Below are 17893 nucleotides of genomic sequence, written 5' to 3' on the forward strand. Positions count from 1 at the left end.
TATTCTTGTTGCATTTTTATGTATGGGTTGTATGTTTTGTTCATATAACCAGAGATGTCATTGTAAATATATCTGCATTTATAAATAATATTTCTGTCATTGACCTTGTGTGTTGGCTACGTGTAAATGTTTTTGATATGCCCAAATTATATGTCTATGGTTATTGTATGGGCAGCAACTTCTCAAGGTCACAGATGTTTTATAACTTGCTATGGTGAGGTCTACAAACTCTGTTTAAAGCTCTAAGACTGTTTGTTGCATAGCTTATGTAGAGAAGGACAGGGACAAAGAGACTGATCTGCTTTTGGGGATGACTGTTAGAGCGCAGCATGAGCCCTGCCCCCTGGGATACCAGTTGTGCTGATGGACAAACAAACCTCACCCATAGTTCCAGCTCCCACCTCCGCCCTGGCAGTCTGCCTAAGGTGGACACGGTGGTGAGACCAGAGCAGGAGCCAAAGCCCAGGACTGAAGCAGAGTGACCCTAGTGGGGCACAGCCAGTATCCAGGATCCAGGTCTGGTGGGGGATTTTGCATGTAGAGTGGGCCAGTTCTACCTGCCCTGCACATGTGTTTACTCCTCAGTGGGTCTTTGCTTAGCCCCTCCAACACACATGTGACAGTGTCCCAAGGAGCCTGAGCAAGCAGCAGGTCTATGTGGAGCAGGAGCCAAGGGGAACATGGCGTCTCAGAGAGGGTTTCACCCCAACATCACTGGTGTGGAGGCTGAGAATCTCCTTCTAACCACAGGAGTTGATGGCAGCTTTTTGACAAGGCCTAGTGAGAGTAACCCTGGAGATTTTACTGTGTCTGTTAGAAGAAATGGAGCGGTCTATCACATCAAGGTTCAGAACACTGGGGACTACTATGACCTCTATGGTGGGAAGAAGTTTGCCACCTTGGCGGAACTACTCCAGTACTACATGGAACATCACGAGCAGCTAAAAGAAAAGAATGGAGATGTTGTTGAGCTCAAGTACCCACTGAATTGTGCAGACCCAACCTCTGAAAGGTGGTTCCATGGTCCCTTGTCTGGTAAAGAAGCAGAGAAACTGCTAATGGAGAAGGGTAAGCATGACAGCTTTCTTGTTCGAGGGAGCCAGAGATACCCTGGAGACTTTGTTCTCTCTGTCATCACAGGTGATGACAAATGGAAGAGCAATGATGGCAAGTCCAAAGTGAGCCACGTTATGATCCGATGTCAGGAACGGAAATATGATGTTGGTGGAGGAGAGTATTTTGACTCTTTGAGAGACCTGGTGGAGCATTACAAGAAGAACCCCATTGTGGCGACACTTGGCATAGTCCTGCAGCTCAAGCAGCCTCTCAACACAACTCGTATTAATGCTGCTGAAATTGAAAGCAGGGTTCGAGAGCTAAGCAAGGTAGCTGAGACCACAGGTATGGTCAAACAGGGCTTTTGGGAAGAATTTGAGACACTACAGAAACAGGAATACAAATTTCTCTATAGCCAAAAAGAAGGTCGGAGACAAGAAAATAAAAACAAAAATAGATACAAAAACATCTTGCCATTCGATCACACTAGGGTTGTCCTGCACGATGGCGATCCCAATGAGCCCATTTCTGATTACATCAATGCAAACATCATCATGCCTGAATTTGAAGCCAAGTGCCACAATTCAAAACCCAAAAAGAGCTACATTGCCACTCAAGGCTGCCTGCAGAACACGGTGAATGATTTCTGGAGGATGGTGTTCCAGGAGAACTCTCGAGTCATCAGCATGACCACAAAGGAGGTGGAGAGAGGGAAGAGCAAATGTGTCAAGTACTGGCCTGATGAGTATGCACTCAAAGACTATGGGGTCATACGTGTTAGGAACATCAAAGAAAGTGCTGCTCCTAACTACACCTTAAGAGAACTCAAGCTCTCCAAGGTTGGACAAGGAAATACGGAGAGAACTGTCTGGCATTACCACTTTCAGACATGGCCCGACCATGGTGTGCCCAGTGACCCTGGAGGTGTGCTGGACTTCCTGTAGGAGGTCCACCACAAGCAGGAGAGCATCATGGATGCAGGCCCTGTTGTAGTTCACTGCAATACTGGAATTGGCAGGACGGGAACATTCATTGTGATTGATATCCTTATTGACATCATTAGAGAGAAAGGTGTTGATCATGACATCGATGTTTCTAAAACCATTCAGATGGTGCGGTCCCAGAGGCCAGGAATGGTCCAGAAAGAGGCACAGTACTGGTTCATCTACATGGCTGTCCAGCATTACATCCAGAGGCTGCAGCACAAGATCAAGGAGGAACATAAAAGCAAAAGGAAAGGACACAAATATATCAACAGTAAGAATTTCCTGGTGAACCAGACAACCAGTGACCAGAACCTCATGCCACATTGCACTCAAACACCATTCAGTGCAGAAGTAAGGGAGGTTCTGGGCTTGGAACATAGATCATTACCATGTCCCACGAGCATCAGAAGTTTCCCAAGAAGCCTGGATGACTCTAAGAAGGATGATAATGACGACAGTGGGCATAGCTCCCAGAGGAGGGACAGTATCTCCAACAGGGTCTTCTATGAAGAGTTCCAGGCACTGGAAAGACGTGTTGACTGTGTGGAGCACTCCATAGGCAGCATCATGTCCAAGATTGATGCTGTGGTTGTCAAGCTTAAGACCATGGAAAATGTGTATAAACAGTCGAGGTAGATGTTAGGTGCTATTCTGTTTTGGTAGTTATATTCTCCATTTGCAGGAGAAATCATCCATCTACAAATTGAGTTAGCCCTAAGATAATCCCCTGGCCACTCATGACCAGCATAATTGAGGTGAGCTGAGTTAACTTTTAAATGATGGGATGTACGTGGCTTTTGACATATGGGTTTTACATTGTCCCATAGCCTTCCCTGCTATGTGAAAGTGGCAGTATCGGGAATGCAGAGCTTTGGTAAACACTATCCACAAGTACCAGAGAGAGACAGTGGACTGAATACAAACACTAGTTTAACTCAAGAAACCCTGTTAATGGACATTGTAAAGAAAAGCAATTATCTAAGTTTCATCTCAAAATTTTAAAAATTCCTTTGTTATTGCCTAATTCTTGTTGCTTCTTACTATAAGGAGGAGTTCAGATACCAGGTTTTGCCACAGTCTTACAAGTCCATCTCTGGCTGTGCTCTCAAGGAGATTTATTTACTTATTTTTTCATTTTTATTTTTTCCTGGAATAAAGTTTGCTTCTGGTTTACTAGACTTCGGTGGTTTTTTTGTACAACCCCCTGTGGACCTAACATTTTGGTGACCCATACAGGGAAGCACAAACTTGGTTCTGGGGGGGGGCACCCCAGTCTCTGGTCTCTGGTAAACTTTATTATTACTGTTTTTACCAATTGATAGGTTTCTGGTTTTATCTTGTATCTTGTGTCTGGACAATCCGGGGATTCAAGAAGATCTAGTAGACATGCTTCTAATCTCAGAGCCTAAGGGAAATGGGGGTGCTCCAATTCCTCCTCTGGCCATTGGATCATTTGTTTATGACCCTTTAGGACTGATAAGGGCTCATTGTGACCCAACATGCAGCAATGTCTTGTCAATTCTGTTTAATTGTCATATCATGTTAACAATTGTCTACTGTCAGGCTCATGTGGTGACTGTTAGTAAATTCTTTTTTTTTCTTTTTTTGGGGGGGATTTTTGAGACAGGGTTTCTCCGTAGCTTTTGGTTCCTGTCCTGGAACTAGCTCTTGTAGACCAGGCTGGCCTCAAACTCACAGAGATCCGCCTGCCTCTGCCTCCCGAGTGCTGGGATTAAAGGGTTGTGCCACCACCGCCCTGCGACTGTTAGTAAATTCATGTCTACCCTGGGCTAAGGTACTGTAGTTCCAGGCTGGCTTGTCAAGGATAAGTCAGGAGGACAGAGGCAAGTTAGGCACCTGTAAGGCCAGGTACCAATATGGCCACTATCAGCCACTTGTCCCAGAAAATAATTGGTTTTGGTCTCACAAAATGACACGTGTTCCAAAGCTGCACAGCAGGAAGCACGAGAGTGGAGCAGCAGTGGGACCAGAGCCATCAGGAAAGCAGGAGCTGATGCAGAGGCCATAGAGGGTGCTGCACACTGGCTTGCTTTCTCTGTGATGATTCTAGTTTCTGTCAAGTTGACATAAAACTAGTCAGTATACCCCTAGTAAAGTTTGTCTGGTTGACTGCTGAGATCTTGCTTTCCCCACCTTTTTATTTGTTAAATCAGCAGAAGAAAAAATATTCATTCCTGTAACTGTCTAGCCTGTCCCAGCATAGACCAGCAAGACCCAACTACATGACAGCCTCACCCATGGCCCCTCTTTTCCCACCACTCTACAGTCCCTCCCTTGTCCCCTTTTCCTCACCTCCTAGGCCCAGCACTTCAGGCTCTGATGGAGACTGTCCTGGGAAGAACAGAACCCCCTCCTCTGGGAGACCCTCCAGCCCCATCATGCTTAACCCCAGGATGGTCCCCGGGTTCTGGGACCTCTCCCCTTGGACTGCCCCAGCTCTACAGACACGGCCTGCTGCTCCCCTTCACCTGTACCTCACTTCCCAGCTCTGCTTCATATAAGCACTAAAAGATCTCTGCCACCTTTGTCTGTTCTCCTTTGCTCCTTGTCTGCCCTTCAGATGCTCTGCTGCACCCTCTGATCACAGCAGGACCCCAACATGGCCCTTCTCCTGAACCCAGCAGCCCACAGCAGCCCAGGTCATGGGGCCACAAGCAGCTTGGGCTCAAAACTCAGGGCTCCTTCCTCCTTAAATGGTCAATTCAGGCTGAGACAGGCTGGCCTGCTGCTGGGTCTTTCTGCCCCTAGGCCTCAGTGTCTCAGCATTCCTGGGCCCTGTTCCTCACTGCAAACCAGCAGCAGCTGCTGCCTTCCTAGCCTTTCCTCTTTAGTCACAGCTGCCCCATTGGAGCAGCTTGGGTCTCACTGGGTTTCTGGTGTACCATGTGGCTTTCCTCCCAGGACTAGGGATGTCTGCATGCTTGGCTTGTGGCTGTAGCTGGACACGGAGGTAGCACCTGACTGTGTTGCACAGGCTGACTTCACACTGTTCAGGAGAAGCTTCTGCCCCTCAATTGCTGGGATGACATGTGTGCTGCCATGCTGGCTAGAAAGTAGGTTCAGTCAAAGACGGGGATGTGAGGTCCTGGGACTTCAACAGCAGGGATGACAAAGTTGAGTGCCAAGACATCTTGGACAATGTCTCCACGAAGACTCTGTCACCCTCAGGACATGGCTATGTTAATAAAACTAGGCAGTAAACAAGCCGGGCGGTGGTGGAGCACGCCTTTAATCCCTTGGGAGGCAGAGGCAGGCGGATCTCTGTGAGTTCGAGACCAGCCTGGTCTACAAGAGCTAGTTCCAGGACAGGCTCCAAAACCACAGAGAAACCCTGTCTCGAAAAAAAACAAAACAACAAAAAAAAACTAGGCAGTAAACAAACCTGTCAGAGGTTACAAACAAGACTGCCAAGCTGGGACCACTCAGTGGCAAGGTGCTCACTTGGCATTGTGAGGGCCCAAGATCTATCCCTGCCATCAGAAAACAAACATCTGCTTGTGATGGCTTAGCATATGTGAGGACCTGGGCTCTATCCTCGGGACTAAACCCCAACACCACAAAAGGATCACTGTCAACACTGTGTTACTGAGTACAATTCTCATGACCCTTATCGTGTAAGGAAAGAAGCAACTCTCCCAAGTTGTCTTTGACCCCTACATGCTCCTACCCCCTCCACACACACAGAAAGTGTAGTTAAGAAAAACAAGAAGCAGGGCAGTTGCTGGTGCACCCCTTTTAAAGCACATGGGAGGCAGAGGCAGGTGAATCTCTGAGTTTGAGGCCAGCCCAGTCTACAGAGCGAGTTCTGGGACACCCAGCGCTGCACAGAAATCCTATTTCACAAACAAAACAAAACAAATTGGGTCTGAGGAGCACTTGCTGCTCTTCCAGGATATCTGAGTTTGTTTCCCAGGATCCACACTGGGAGGCTCACCAGGTTTCCTGGTGGAAATTCTATATGTGTCCCTGTGCCGCTGGCACCTGTCCACCATAGGGACTGCAGCTTTCTATGCAGATCTGACCTCCAGAGCAGCATCTTCAAGGGGCATGTCCTGCATCTACTCAAAGGCGAGTTTTTAAGGGCCCCACCTGCCAGGAGGGAGTACCACTTAGAATAGAGACTGGAGGAGGGTGTTCTTTGCAAACAGAATGCAAGGTAAGGCCAGAGGTCCTACTTAGTATCTCTGGCCGAGGGGTGATTTGAGTGTACATGGCTTCAAAACGTCCCTCTAATGCCCAGCGGGTCTGAGTGTACCCAAGCCTGGAGTACTACACAGCAGAAAAAAATAATGACATTTTGAATTTTGGAGAAAAATGGATGGAGCTAGAAAACATTATTTTGAGTGAGGTAACAGACCCAGAAAGACAATTATCGCATGTACTCACTCATAGGTGGTTTTTAAACATAAAGCAAAGAAAACCAGCCTGCAAACCACAACCCCAGAGAACTTAGACAACAATGAAGACCCTAAGAGAGACTTACATAGATCTAATCTACATGGGAAGTATAAAGTATAAAAAGACAAGATCTCCTGAGTAAATTGGGAGCATGGGGACCTTGGAGGAGGGCTGAAGGGAGGAGAAGTGAGGCAGGAAAGGGAGCAGAGAAAATGTAGAGCTCAATAAAAATCAGTAAAATAAATAAATAAATAAAAAATAACTGGGGCAGAATTGGGGACACAGACATCAAGGCTTGGAATGAGAGGAGTCTATTATGATTCCTGTGAAGAGGGGGCTGACTCCAGCCAAACACAGAAAGCAATGACAAGGATTAACCCATGATGACAAGAGCAGAGACCCCATAGCTCTGCTCTTTGGGACACTTGCTGTGGCTCCTGCTTTTGTTTGTCTCAACTGACTTTTCCAGTCAACTACCAGGAGACAGTCCTTATTTATTCCTATCTTCTTAAACTTAACGCAGCTCATATCTGTTGTTATCGTTAATCAAGAATGGTGTGTGGTGGGGTGGATGTGTTGGTCTCTCAGTTTGCAGAGAGATGCTTCAGTTTTGTAAGTAGAGCTATGGGTTATAAAGCGGAGTAACCCTCGATAATAGTTAATCCTTAAGTTGCTGAGAAAGCTGCTGACAGTCCGCTCTCATTCTCCTAGGCTTACAACTTTATATTTCTTTACTTCTATGTTCTTATTTTTGGAATCTACATTTTTATATTCTTATTCTTGGATTATATGTTATATATGTTCAAGCTACACTCAATTTCTCAGACCAATTCCTGTTGCCTATGAGTCAAGACATGAGAATGCTCAGCTCCTTCTCTAGCACCATATATGCCTGCATGCTTCCTAGGTTCCCCCCATGATGATAAGGAACTAAATCTCTGTGAGCTATCAGAATTAAAGACTTGCCATGGTCTTTGTGTTTGTTCACAGCAATGGAAACCCAGAACTAAGACAACAAGCAAGAGGACAAAAAATGGAAATTTGGAAAATGTTTGTCATTTAAAAGGTATTTTCATGGGGTGCCAATTGGCGTGTCTGCTGAAAAATAATATAAAGGAACCTTGTAGTAATAGGAATATCTTTTTCATAATCTTATCAAGATTCACACCTGGTTCTCTGGTTGGATGTAATTTGGCCTTAAAAGGAGGATACCACGATAGAACATCCCCATTGTCTCAGTGTGTGTGTGCACCCCTCGTGTACCTTTTATTGCCTGATGAAGGTTAATATTCAGGAGGATGCCTATATGTTTTTCTTTGGGTTCACCTCCTTATTTAGCTTCTCTACGATCACAAATTATAGGCTCAATGTCCTTTATTTATGGGTAGAAACCAAATATGAGTGAGTACATCCCATGTTCCTCTTTTTGGGTCTGGCTTACCTCACTCAGGATAGTGTTTTCTATTTCCGTCCATTTGTATGCAGAATTCAAGAAGTCCTTGTTTTTTACTGCTGAGTAGTACTCTAATATGTATATATTCCATACTTTCTTCATCCATTCTTTCATTGAAGGGCATCTAGGTTGTTTCCAGGTTCTGGCTATTACAAACAATGCTGCTATGAACATAGTTGAGCATATACTTTTGTTGTATGATAGGGCCTCTCTGGGGTATATTCCCAAGAGTGGTATTGCTGGGTCCAGGGGAAGGTTGATCCCGAATTTCCTGAGAAACTGCCAAGCTGGCCTGGGTCCGAAAAAGCATGGGATAAAACCGGACTTGTTGAACATAGCGGACAATGAGGACTACTGAGAACTCAAGAACAATGGCAATGGGTTTTTGATCCTACTGCACATACTGGCTTTGTGGGAGCCTAGACAGTTTGGATGCTCACCTTACTAGACCTGGAAGGAGGTGGGAGGTCCTTGGACTTCCCACAGGGCAGGGAACCCTGATTGCTCTTAGGGATGACGAGGGAGGGGGACTTGATCGAGGGAGGGGGAAAGAAATGGGAGGCGGTGGTGGGGAGGAGGCAGAAATCTTTAATAAATAAATTTAAAAAAAGGAGGATACCACATCATAAATTGTATCAAGGCCAGGCCAAACCTGATAATACCCAGGACTTCATCCCATATCAGGGGAGATGCCCAGAAGCATGGGTCCCAAGCCACTCTCAGAAGTTCCAAACCAAAGTAGCAGATGTCCCAACACCAGAATCAACAAAACCAACCAAGCAGCTGTTCATGGTACCACAAAGGCTGATGGTTATCAGTGCAGCCTCATGGTCAGTGATGCAATAGAGTTACCAAGGACATGGAGAGTGTTACCTATCAATTGTGCCAAACATGCACAAGACCCTCAGAAGACCTGTCCTGTCAACATCTTATCACGTAAGGCGGGGCTTCATGATGGGGGCATGGTCAGGCATTGTCTTCAATGGTGTAAACACTAGTAAGGTACTCATGTTCCTGTACACAACCCTTCCACACCCATGTTCTTGACAGCAGCCCTGATGTCATTCACTGAAGTGCTATGGAAAAACATTTTGAAATGTTACTGGAAAAATAAAAGACACGAAAACAGAAGAACTAGTTGGGAAGAGAGAGGGGATGAATAGGAGTGAGTGAATAAGTGAAGGTTGATGCGGGAATGTCATATATCAATCTGTTGATTTCATTGGTTAAGCAATAAACTGCTAGGCCCATTTGATAGGCCCACCCTTAGGTGGGTGGAGTAAACAGAACAGAAGGCTGGGAGAAAGAAGCTGAGTCAGGGAGTCACCATGATTCTCCCATTCCAGGCAGATGCAGGTTAAGATCATTCCTGGTAAGCCAGCTCGTGGGCTACATAGATTATAAGAAATGGGCTAGTCCAGGTGCGAGAGTTAGCCGAAAAAAGGCTAGATATAATGGGCCAAGAGGTATTTAAAAGAATACAGTTTCTGTGTAATTATTTCGGGTAAAGCCAGCCGTGCGGAGCTGGGCAGGAACGCAGCCCACCGCAGCTCCTACAACAGAAGGTAAAGAAAGATCACTACTACAAAAGCGTGTCACATACATACATAAAAGATGAGAATGAAATTTATGTTATTCATAATTAATATATGCTAATAAAGTTATTATAAAAAGGCCAATGGTTCATGAGGAACAACACCCAAGACTGACTAACATCTGGCCTCTACATACATGGAGGGGTATCCACATGAATATGCACCTACATGTACACAGCAACAGCAAAAACAGAAAACCTGCATGTCAGGTACAGTGAAGTGGTATATGCATTTAAAAAATCAGACTAGAATACACTTGAAAACACCCAGTCCTCGGGGCTCCTACTGTCACACATGGTATAATGTTTTGATGCTGGGAGTGATATTTACCAAGAATCAGACACCCTAAATTTAGATTCCCCTAAACTTCCAATAGAGAGCAAGGTAGTGTGTGTGTGTGTGTGTGTGTGTGTGTGTGTGTGTGTGTTGTGTGTGTGTGTTGATAAAGATCAAACCCCATCTATGCTAGGCAGGCAGTCTACCACTGACCTACACCCTCAGCCATACTCTCTGGAAATGGCTATGAAAGCAGCACCGGAAATGGGTTAAGGGACTAAGACCCTAGGTCACCATATGTATCTTGATTTTTGGTGATGGTAAGTTTTCCTATGGGATAAGATTTAGGATATGGGCAAAAGCCATGTTTCAACTGGCTGTGTTACAGTTGTCACACTGGGAACTTACTAGAATGTCTGAGCCTGTCACTTCAATTTGGCTTTTGGTGGTGACACCTTACATTCTGTCCAGGTCAATTCACACAGTGGTACAGTTTATATGCCATAGACACTCCCAGGTATGTGGACAGTGAACTTCAAGATTCGGCATCTTGGAACCTCCCCTTCATTGCACTTTGTAGGTCATAAGGTTGGAGAGCGGCATCACATGCCTACTGTTAATGCTCATGCCGTTCTGGATCTCACTGATGATAGCTGCCTGTTTAGCCTGATGTGCAGATGCAGGACTTCACTGTTTCAGCATTCACCTGCAAGATGCCAGGGAACTTTAGCAATGCACATCTGGAGACTCCCATGACAATGGCTTTCATCCTTGGTTTCCTAGGGCTTTTTAATAAGTATTTGTTATAATTTTTATACCATCTTCTCAACCACAAAATTTATTTTCATTTGTGTGTGTGTGTCTGAGAGTATGTTACCTGAGGGAGTATACATGAAATACATGAAGACAAGAAGTGGGGATTGGATTCTCGAGGTGCTCTGATTAAGACAAGCAGTGATGTAAAAAACAGAGATGGACTACATCAAGAAGGAGAAGACCCAAGATGCTGTGGTCTTTTGTTTTGTTTTTGGTGGGTGGAAGGGCTGTGTGTGCGCATGAATGTAGGTACTCTTGGAGGCCAGAGAGAGCATTGAATCTCACAGAACTGAAGTTACAAATTATTATGTTCCGCCATATAGATGCTGGGAACTGAAATTCAGCCTTCTGCAAGAGCAGCAAGAGCTCAAACAATTTGGGAATTACACTTATTTATTTCAGGTGGGTGAATATCAGGTCATAATAATGCCTAAACATGATATAACTATTCCAAGAAGAAGGCAAATACATTATGTATTAGATCTGATCAAAATTATGCCTAATTTTATTTAACTAGTTCTATACAACTGCAAACACATTATAAAAAAATTACAATAAGTGCCAATGTCCCTAGAGGGCCATTCTTTTAATACCTCAAGTTTAAGTATGATAACAATTGATATTCTCCTTTTTGGGCATGAGTTTATTTTTATTATTTTTTATTTTTACATCCCAACCAAAATTTCCCCTCCCTCCTCTTTTCTCAGTAACTCCCTCCTACCTCCACTGCTCTCACTCCCCATCCATTCCTCCTCCTCTTTTTACTCCTCAGAAAAAGGTGGACTTCATATGGATACCTGCCAGACATATTCTATCAAGTAGTGGCGAGATTAGGCATGTCCTCTTCTATTAAGGATGGATGCAGCAATCCTGTAGGAAGAATGGGTCCCAAAATCAAGCAACAGAGACGGGCCCTGCACCCACTGTTAGGAGTCCCACAAGAACACAAGTTACACAACTGTAACATGTGTACAGAGGGCCTAGGTCAGTCCCATGCATGCTCTCTTGATGGTGGTTCAGTCTCTGTGAGCCACTGTGATCCCAGGTTAGTTAGTTCTGTGGGATTTCTTGTGGTGCTCCTGTCCCCACTGGCTCCTACAAAAATTTAATTATTTTTTTTTATTTTATATGTATTGGTGTTTTGCCTTCATGTAGGCCACTGTGAGACTGTCAGATCCTCTGGAATTGGAGTTACAGACAGTTTTTAGCTGTCTATAATTTTTTCATTTTTATAAACATTTATTTCTCTATTTTGACATTTAAAAATATTTATTTATTTGTTTGTTTATTTATTTATTTATTATGTATACAATATTCTATTTGAGTGTCTGCCTGCCGGCCAGAAAACACCAGACCCCATTACAGATGGTTGTGAGCCACCATGTGATTGCTGAGAATTGAACTCAGGACCTTTGGAAGAGCAGGCAATTCTCTTAACCTCTGAGCCATCTCTCTAGTCCTCTATTCTGACATTTTAAAATAAACTTTCATATAATGAATGTGTGAAGATCTACTCTACTGATAGGTATTTGAAATAATAATAATATTTGTTTAATTATTTAGGGAGAGTAGAAATATATATAATACATATTCACTAATATATTGATATTATATAATATATATTCATAAATATAAAGGTATGTTCGTATATACTTCAAATGGGGAGCAACATCCATCAGTTAAATAAACACCCCACTAGACTGAGACTAGAAGTGTCAACACACGACTAATTCACTAACAGGGAGAAGTCATAAAGAGTGAGGAGCAAGGCAGTAACGCCTGCTGGAGGCTGTATAGTGGGCAGTCCAAACACTTAGCATGTGGGTCTGAGAGCCAAGAAGACCTGAATTTGAATCCTGCCCTCCTACAGTTCATAGCACTGTTGTCTATGAGTTATTTCATTTCCCCTGAGCCTCTGTTCCCCATTCTGTACAATGGGCATAATAATGGTAACCATATTACAGGTCTGTTAGAGGTTGCACTGAGATGACACCAGTAAGTCTGTTGATACTGGGCCTGCCATATCACCAGCATTCCATGCCTTGTTGCAATATCCACCTGATAACATGAGGTAGCTTGGAAACTGTGATCACTTTGTAAAAATGAAAAAGAATTGACTTTCTGTCTGTAAGTATGCGTGTCTCTTGTCTGTAGGTCCCCATACCTTGAGACACATATATGGCAAGGAGATGCTTTTGGTTTGTATTGTTTGATTTAGAGTTTTGCTTTTATTTTTCAGTTAGTATCTTGTATAATCATAGTGTCCTCAAACTAACTATATAGCTGAGCACAGTCTTGATCTCTTGATCTTTCTGATATCACCTACCAAATGCTGAGTTTTAGGTCTGTATCATAAAGTCCATCTGGTTCTAACTTCCTTTCTTTGTTTCAGAGTCTTATTATGTAGCCCTAGTGGGCTTTGGACTTGCTATGTAGAGCAGGCTGGCCTCAAGCTCAAAGAGATGCACCTGCCTCTGTCTCCCAAGTACTGCAATTCAGAGGTATTCACCATCACACCCTGGTTGTAACTTCTAGGAATATCATTCCTTTAACCTGGAATTCTCTGTAGTCTTGAGGAACCATAGTCCTGTCACAAGGTTGGTGAATTCTGGGATCTTATCTCCTGCCAAAGATACTTGGGGTAAGCTGACCACCCAGATGAAGACCATCTAAGAGGCATCCTTGACCTCCTTCACTAGTCAGACAGGTTCATCCTCGTAGTGTTGTGGACTATTCTAGGTCATATTTTTCTTTTTTCTTTTTCTTTTGCCTTTCTGAGATGGGGTTTCTCTATGGAGCCCTGGCTGTCCTGGAGCTCACCCTGTAGATCAGGCTGGCCTCAAACTCACAGAGTATCACCTGCCTTTGCCTCCTGTGAACTGGGATTAAATTCATGGGCCACATCCCACTATGGCATGTGTGTGTGTGAGTGCATGTGTGTGGAGGTCAGGAGACAACTGGAGTCAGTTTTTCCTTCTGCCGTGAGGGTTCTGAGGACTGAACTCAGGTCATCAGACTTAGTGGCAAGCACCTTTATTTACTGACCCATCTATCTGCTCAGTCCCGTGTTCATGTACAGACATTCACATTGATTTTTCTCTTCTTTGTCTATTTTAGAAGATTTGGGGATCCCTTCTGTGTGACTAAGAAGTTAAGCTGGTTATGCCTTAACCTGTCTTCTCCTTCCTGAGTCTTGAACTTGTATGCTAGCGACGTTTATTTACTTGAAAAAAAAAATTCTCTATATTGGGTCAAGCCTAGAATCCCAGTATTTGGCAGGCTGAGAGAGGAGGATCATTCTGGAGCCAGCCTGGGCCAGAGTGAGATCCTGTCTCAAACAATAAAAAAGGCCTGGAGACTTAGCTCAGCAGATAAGAACACTGGCTTCTCTTCCAGAGGACCCAGGTTCAATTCCCAGCACACATATGGCTGCTCAAAACTGTCTGTAATTCCAGTTTCAGGGAATCCAACACCTTTACCCAAACATTTATGCAGGCAAAACACAAATGCACATTAAATATAAGTAAATAAATTATTAAAAACATCGATAACAACAAAAATCTCTGGAAGTACCCAGAAAGAAATGACAATAGATTTGCAGGGATTTCTGGGCAGTTTAAGGTGGTATGGGAGAGAAATTTGATCATCTGATCCACAATTTTCAATGGTTTATTTATTTATTTGTTTTTGTCATTGTTAGAATTTTACTGATTTGGGCAGTTTGGTAATTTTTATTTATTTATTGGAGGGGTGTGTCCTGGAGGACAAAGAACAACTTGCTGGAGTTTGTTCTTTCCTTTTATCATGAATGTTCTGAGGACCAAACTCAGGTTGTCAGGCTACAAGCACCTTTACTTGCAGAGCCTTATTGCCATCCCAGTCCCATTTTTTTTTGTTTCAACTATTTTGTAAAGATTTGTTGTTTTACTTCACATGTATGGGTGTGTCACTGTATGTATGTATATATGTTCACTGCATGTGAATAGAGCAGATGGTTTGACATCCTTAACCACCACGGAAACAAAAACTGTAACTACCTGGAGGTTTCATCTTATACCATCCATAATGGCCCAGATGAAAGAAAGAAATGATAGCGCATGCCTCTGAGGATGTGGGGAAAGAGGAACACTTATTCATTGCTGGTGGGAGTGTAAACTGGTACAGCCACTACTGAATCAGTGAGGAGGCTTCTCAGGGTTGAAAATAGATATACCTCTGAATCCAGCTCTACAACTCTTGGACATACATACAAAGAGCCTCACCTGCATCAGCACACCAATGTTCACTGCTTTTCTCTCCAGAAAGTGGAAACAGTTTAGATGTTTATCAAGAGAGGAAGGGATAATGGAAATATAATCCATTTATACAATGGGATATTATTCAGCTGTGAAAACAAAATGTAATTATAAAATTTGCAGGTAAATAATGGATTGAAAAAAATCCTACTAAGTGAGGTGACCAAGACCAAAACAGACAAACAATGTGTTTTTTCCCACTTTATACATGGATGCTATCTTTAAATGTGTTTCATTTAGGATATAAACAGAGGCCAGGTATCTACGAAGGGGTTGGTAGGGTACGGGCTCTTAAAAAAACAGAAAATTGAATAAAGTGTAGTAATATGGGCGGTGCGGGGCTGCGACCCCAAAACCCCAGCCACCTGCCCTGCCCGGCTAGCTTATGCCCCAAATAATTACACGGACACTGTATTCTTTTAAACACTGCTCTGGCCCATTTCTAACCATCTGTGTAGCGCCCCTAGGTGCGCTTACCGGGAAGATTCTAGCCTAAGTCCATCCTGGGTGAGAGCTTCATAGCGTGCGTCTTCCCTGGAGCAGGTAGCATGGCGTCTCTCTCGCGTCTGCTCCGGAGAGGAGAGCTGTCGAGTCTGACCTCACTTCCTCTTCCTCCCGGCATTCTGTTCTGTTTACTCCACCCACCTAAGGGTGGGCCTATCCAATGGGCCTAGCAGTTTCTTTATTGCTTAGCCAATGAAATCAACAGATTGATATATGACACTCCCACATCACTTCCCCTTTTTCTGTTTAAACAAAAAAAGGAAGGCTTTAACCTTAACATAGCGAAATTACATATAACAAAAGTTATCAAGTAAAAGTTACATCAGAAACATTTATACATATAACAAAATTGACAGTAAATCTCTATCAATAAAGCAAAATCTATACTAATGCAAATTATTCATATCTATATCAGTGTTACAACAGGATAAGGGAAGATTCAATGGAGGAGGTAGGTGGGTGGGCAAAGTAAAGGAAGGTATATGGAAAGTGTGGTCATTTGAATAAGAATGGCCCCCATAGGCTAATATAATTTTATATTTGACATCAGGAAGTGGCATTTTTGAAAGGATTAGGAGGTATAGTCTTATTGGAGTAGGTGCAGCTTTGTTAGAGGAAGTGTGTCACTGGGGGTCCAGACCCAGTGACTCTCTATTCCTGCTCCATGCTGGTGTAGATGTAGAACTTTCAGCTCCTCCAGCACCATGTCTGCCTGCATGCCACCATGCTTCCCACCATACTGATAATGGACTAAGCCTCTGAAAGTGTAAGCAAGCTGCAATTAAATGCTTTCTTTTATAAGAGTTGTTATGGTTATGGTGTCTTTATACAGCAATAGAATATTGACTAAAACAGCAAGGTGGAAAAGCTCTATTGATAACTGGAACTCTAGAAGTTTCCTGAAATATGCACATATATAAAATGTTTAAAGATGGTTACTATGTGATGGGGAAGACAGTACTTCCAGTTAGATATCATATGCTATAAAATCAAATTTCCAGGACTAGGAATATGCTACACCTTATTGAGTTGTTCCTAAAGAAGTCACATAGTACACCACCCAAATATCATATTTTATTACTTATGCTGTTGTTAAACTTTTACAACTTGACAGTAAGGCCTAATTTCTAAAGATACTGTTCACTTAAGTCTCCATTTGCTTATGTCATCAAACGTGAATAAATTGAGAATTTGAACTAGAGACATCAGTACTACTGACTAGTGAGGGTTCTGTTAGGAGCTATCACAACTGCCGACTTCATATTCTCCTGGCCACACAGGACCTAGTTTTAACAGCCTTTTGCATGAGGGGTAAGAAATCAGCAGCCTGTGTTGAAGGCTGTCTACAGCCTTCTGTGTGCAAATGCTGAGCCCACCTGCCTGACCCCCACGCTGGCTACTCTAAAATCAGAAATTGGGTCTGTTTACTCATGTAGTGGTTAAAAACTAGCTCCATTTCAAACTGAGTGTCAAACTAAGTTGTGTGAAGAAAGAAAAACATTGGAGTCTCAGCCTAAGGATTATTAACCACAGGATGTCTGGACTACAACCCTAAGTCATGACCCTCAGCATTTGAGTCTCAATAGCAATCTAAAGGGAAGACTGATCCCAGAGCCACCTGGATCATTTCTCAAAATTGTTCCATACTGTATAATTGTTATTTTAAAATATTAGCCAGATGCTCATTCTGCTTCTGTAATCTCACTTATCCTTGCTTGCTCTAAAAAACAAGAACAGGATAATTTCTCACATAGCAAAAATACCCCAGGAGTAAAGACAATTGAGGTTTGTGCCTTTAAAAACTCCATCAAGCCATCCCCTTTTGTAGCAGCTCTCAGGTAGTCAAAGAAGATGCTTGTGGCAATGTTACTATAAATAAACTTGCATTGTTTTTCAGTCTTTTAACTTAAAGGAAGTTTTGTCTGCTGGTCTCCCTCTGCAGCACGTGTCTGCTGGTCTCACTGAGGGTCACACATGGATGATGGGTGCAAGGGCCAACTGTCCGAGGGTGACAGAGCAAGACTGCCATAAGTGATACCTGGAGGGCCAGGGGACTGCAGAGGAATAGAGAGACCCTAGAGGGCATGACTCTGCTGTGGCAAGGGATAATGGTCCCTGGGGCCTTGATTGCTTGTTTTGCATGTGTCTGAAGAGTAACAACTTGTTTACTTCTCAGGAAGGCCAGTCCCTGTGGGTCTGGAGGGGGAAAACCTTTTCAAAAAGAATACAATGAAACATTTAGTTAGAAGTCTCCCAAAGCCTGCTTAACAAACATCCTAGAAAACTGCTGAGAGGGTTTAAGAGTAAATGGATCCAAAACATCATAATTAAATTTACCTTAATTTTACCAGTTGTAGTCAAAAGAAAAAATAAAACTTTGAGAAAATATAGTGGAGAGCTCTGTCTCTGTGGAGGGAATGAAAAGAGAGGGACCACAGAAGGTAGAATGGTCTGGTTTCCTTTTTCAGGTACTTGAGGCCCTCCTGTCTTCCT

General features: G+C 43.4%; 1 pseudogene; it reads left to right on the forward strand.

Moving 5' to 3' along the window:
* The first annotated feature begins 680 nt into the window (after positions 1–680).
* LOC142832841 (tyrosine-protein phosphatase non-receptor type 11 pseudogene) lies at positions 681–2000 on the forward strand (annotated as a pseudogene).
* Positions 2001–17893: the final 15893 nt, after the last annotated feature.

This window comes from Microtus pennsylvanicus, chromosome 12, assembly GCF_037038515.1.
Source record: "Microtus pennsylvanicus isolate mMicPen1 chromosome 12, mMicPen1.hap1, whole genome shotgun sequence".
NCBI classification, from domain to species: Eukaryota; Metazoa; Chordata; class Mammalia; order Rodentia; family Cricetidae; genus Microtus; species Microtus pennsylvanicus.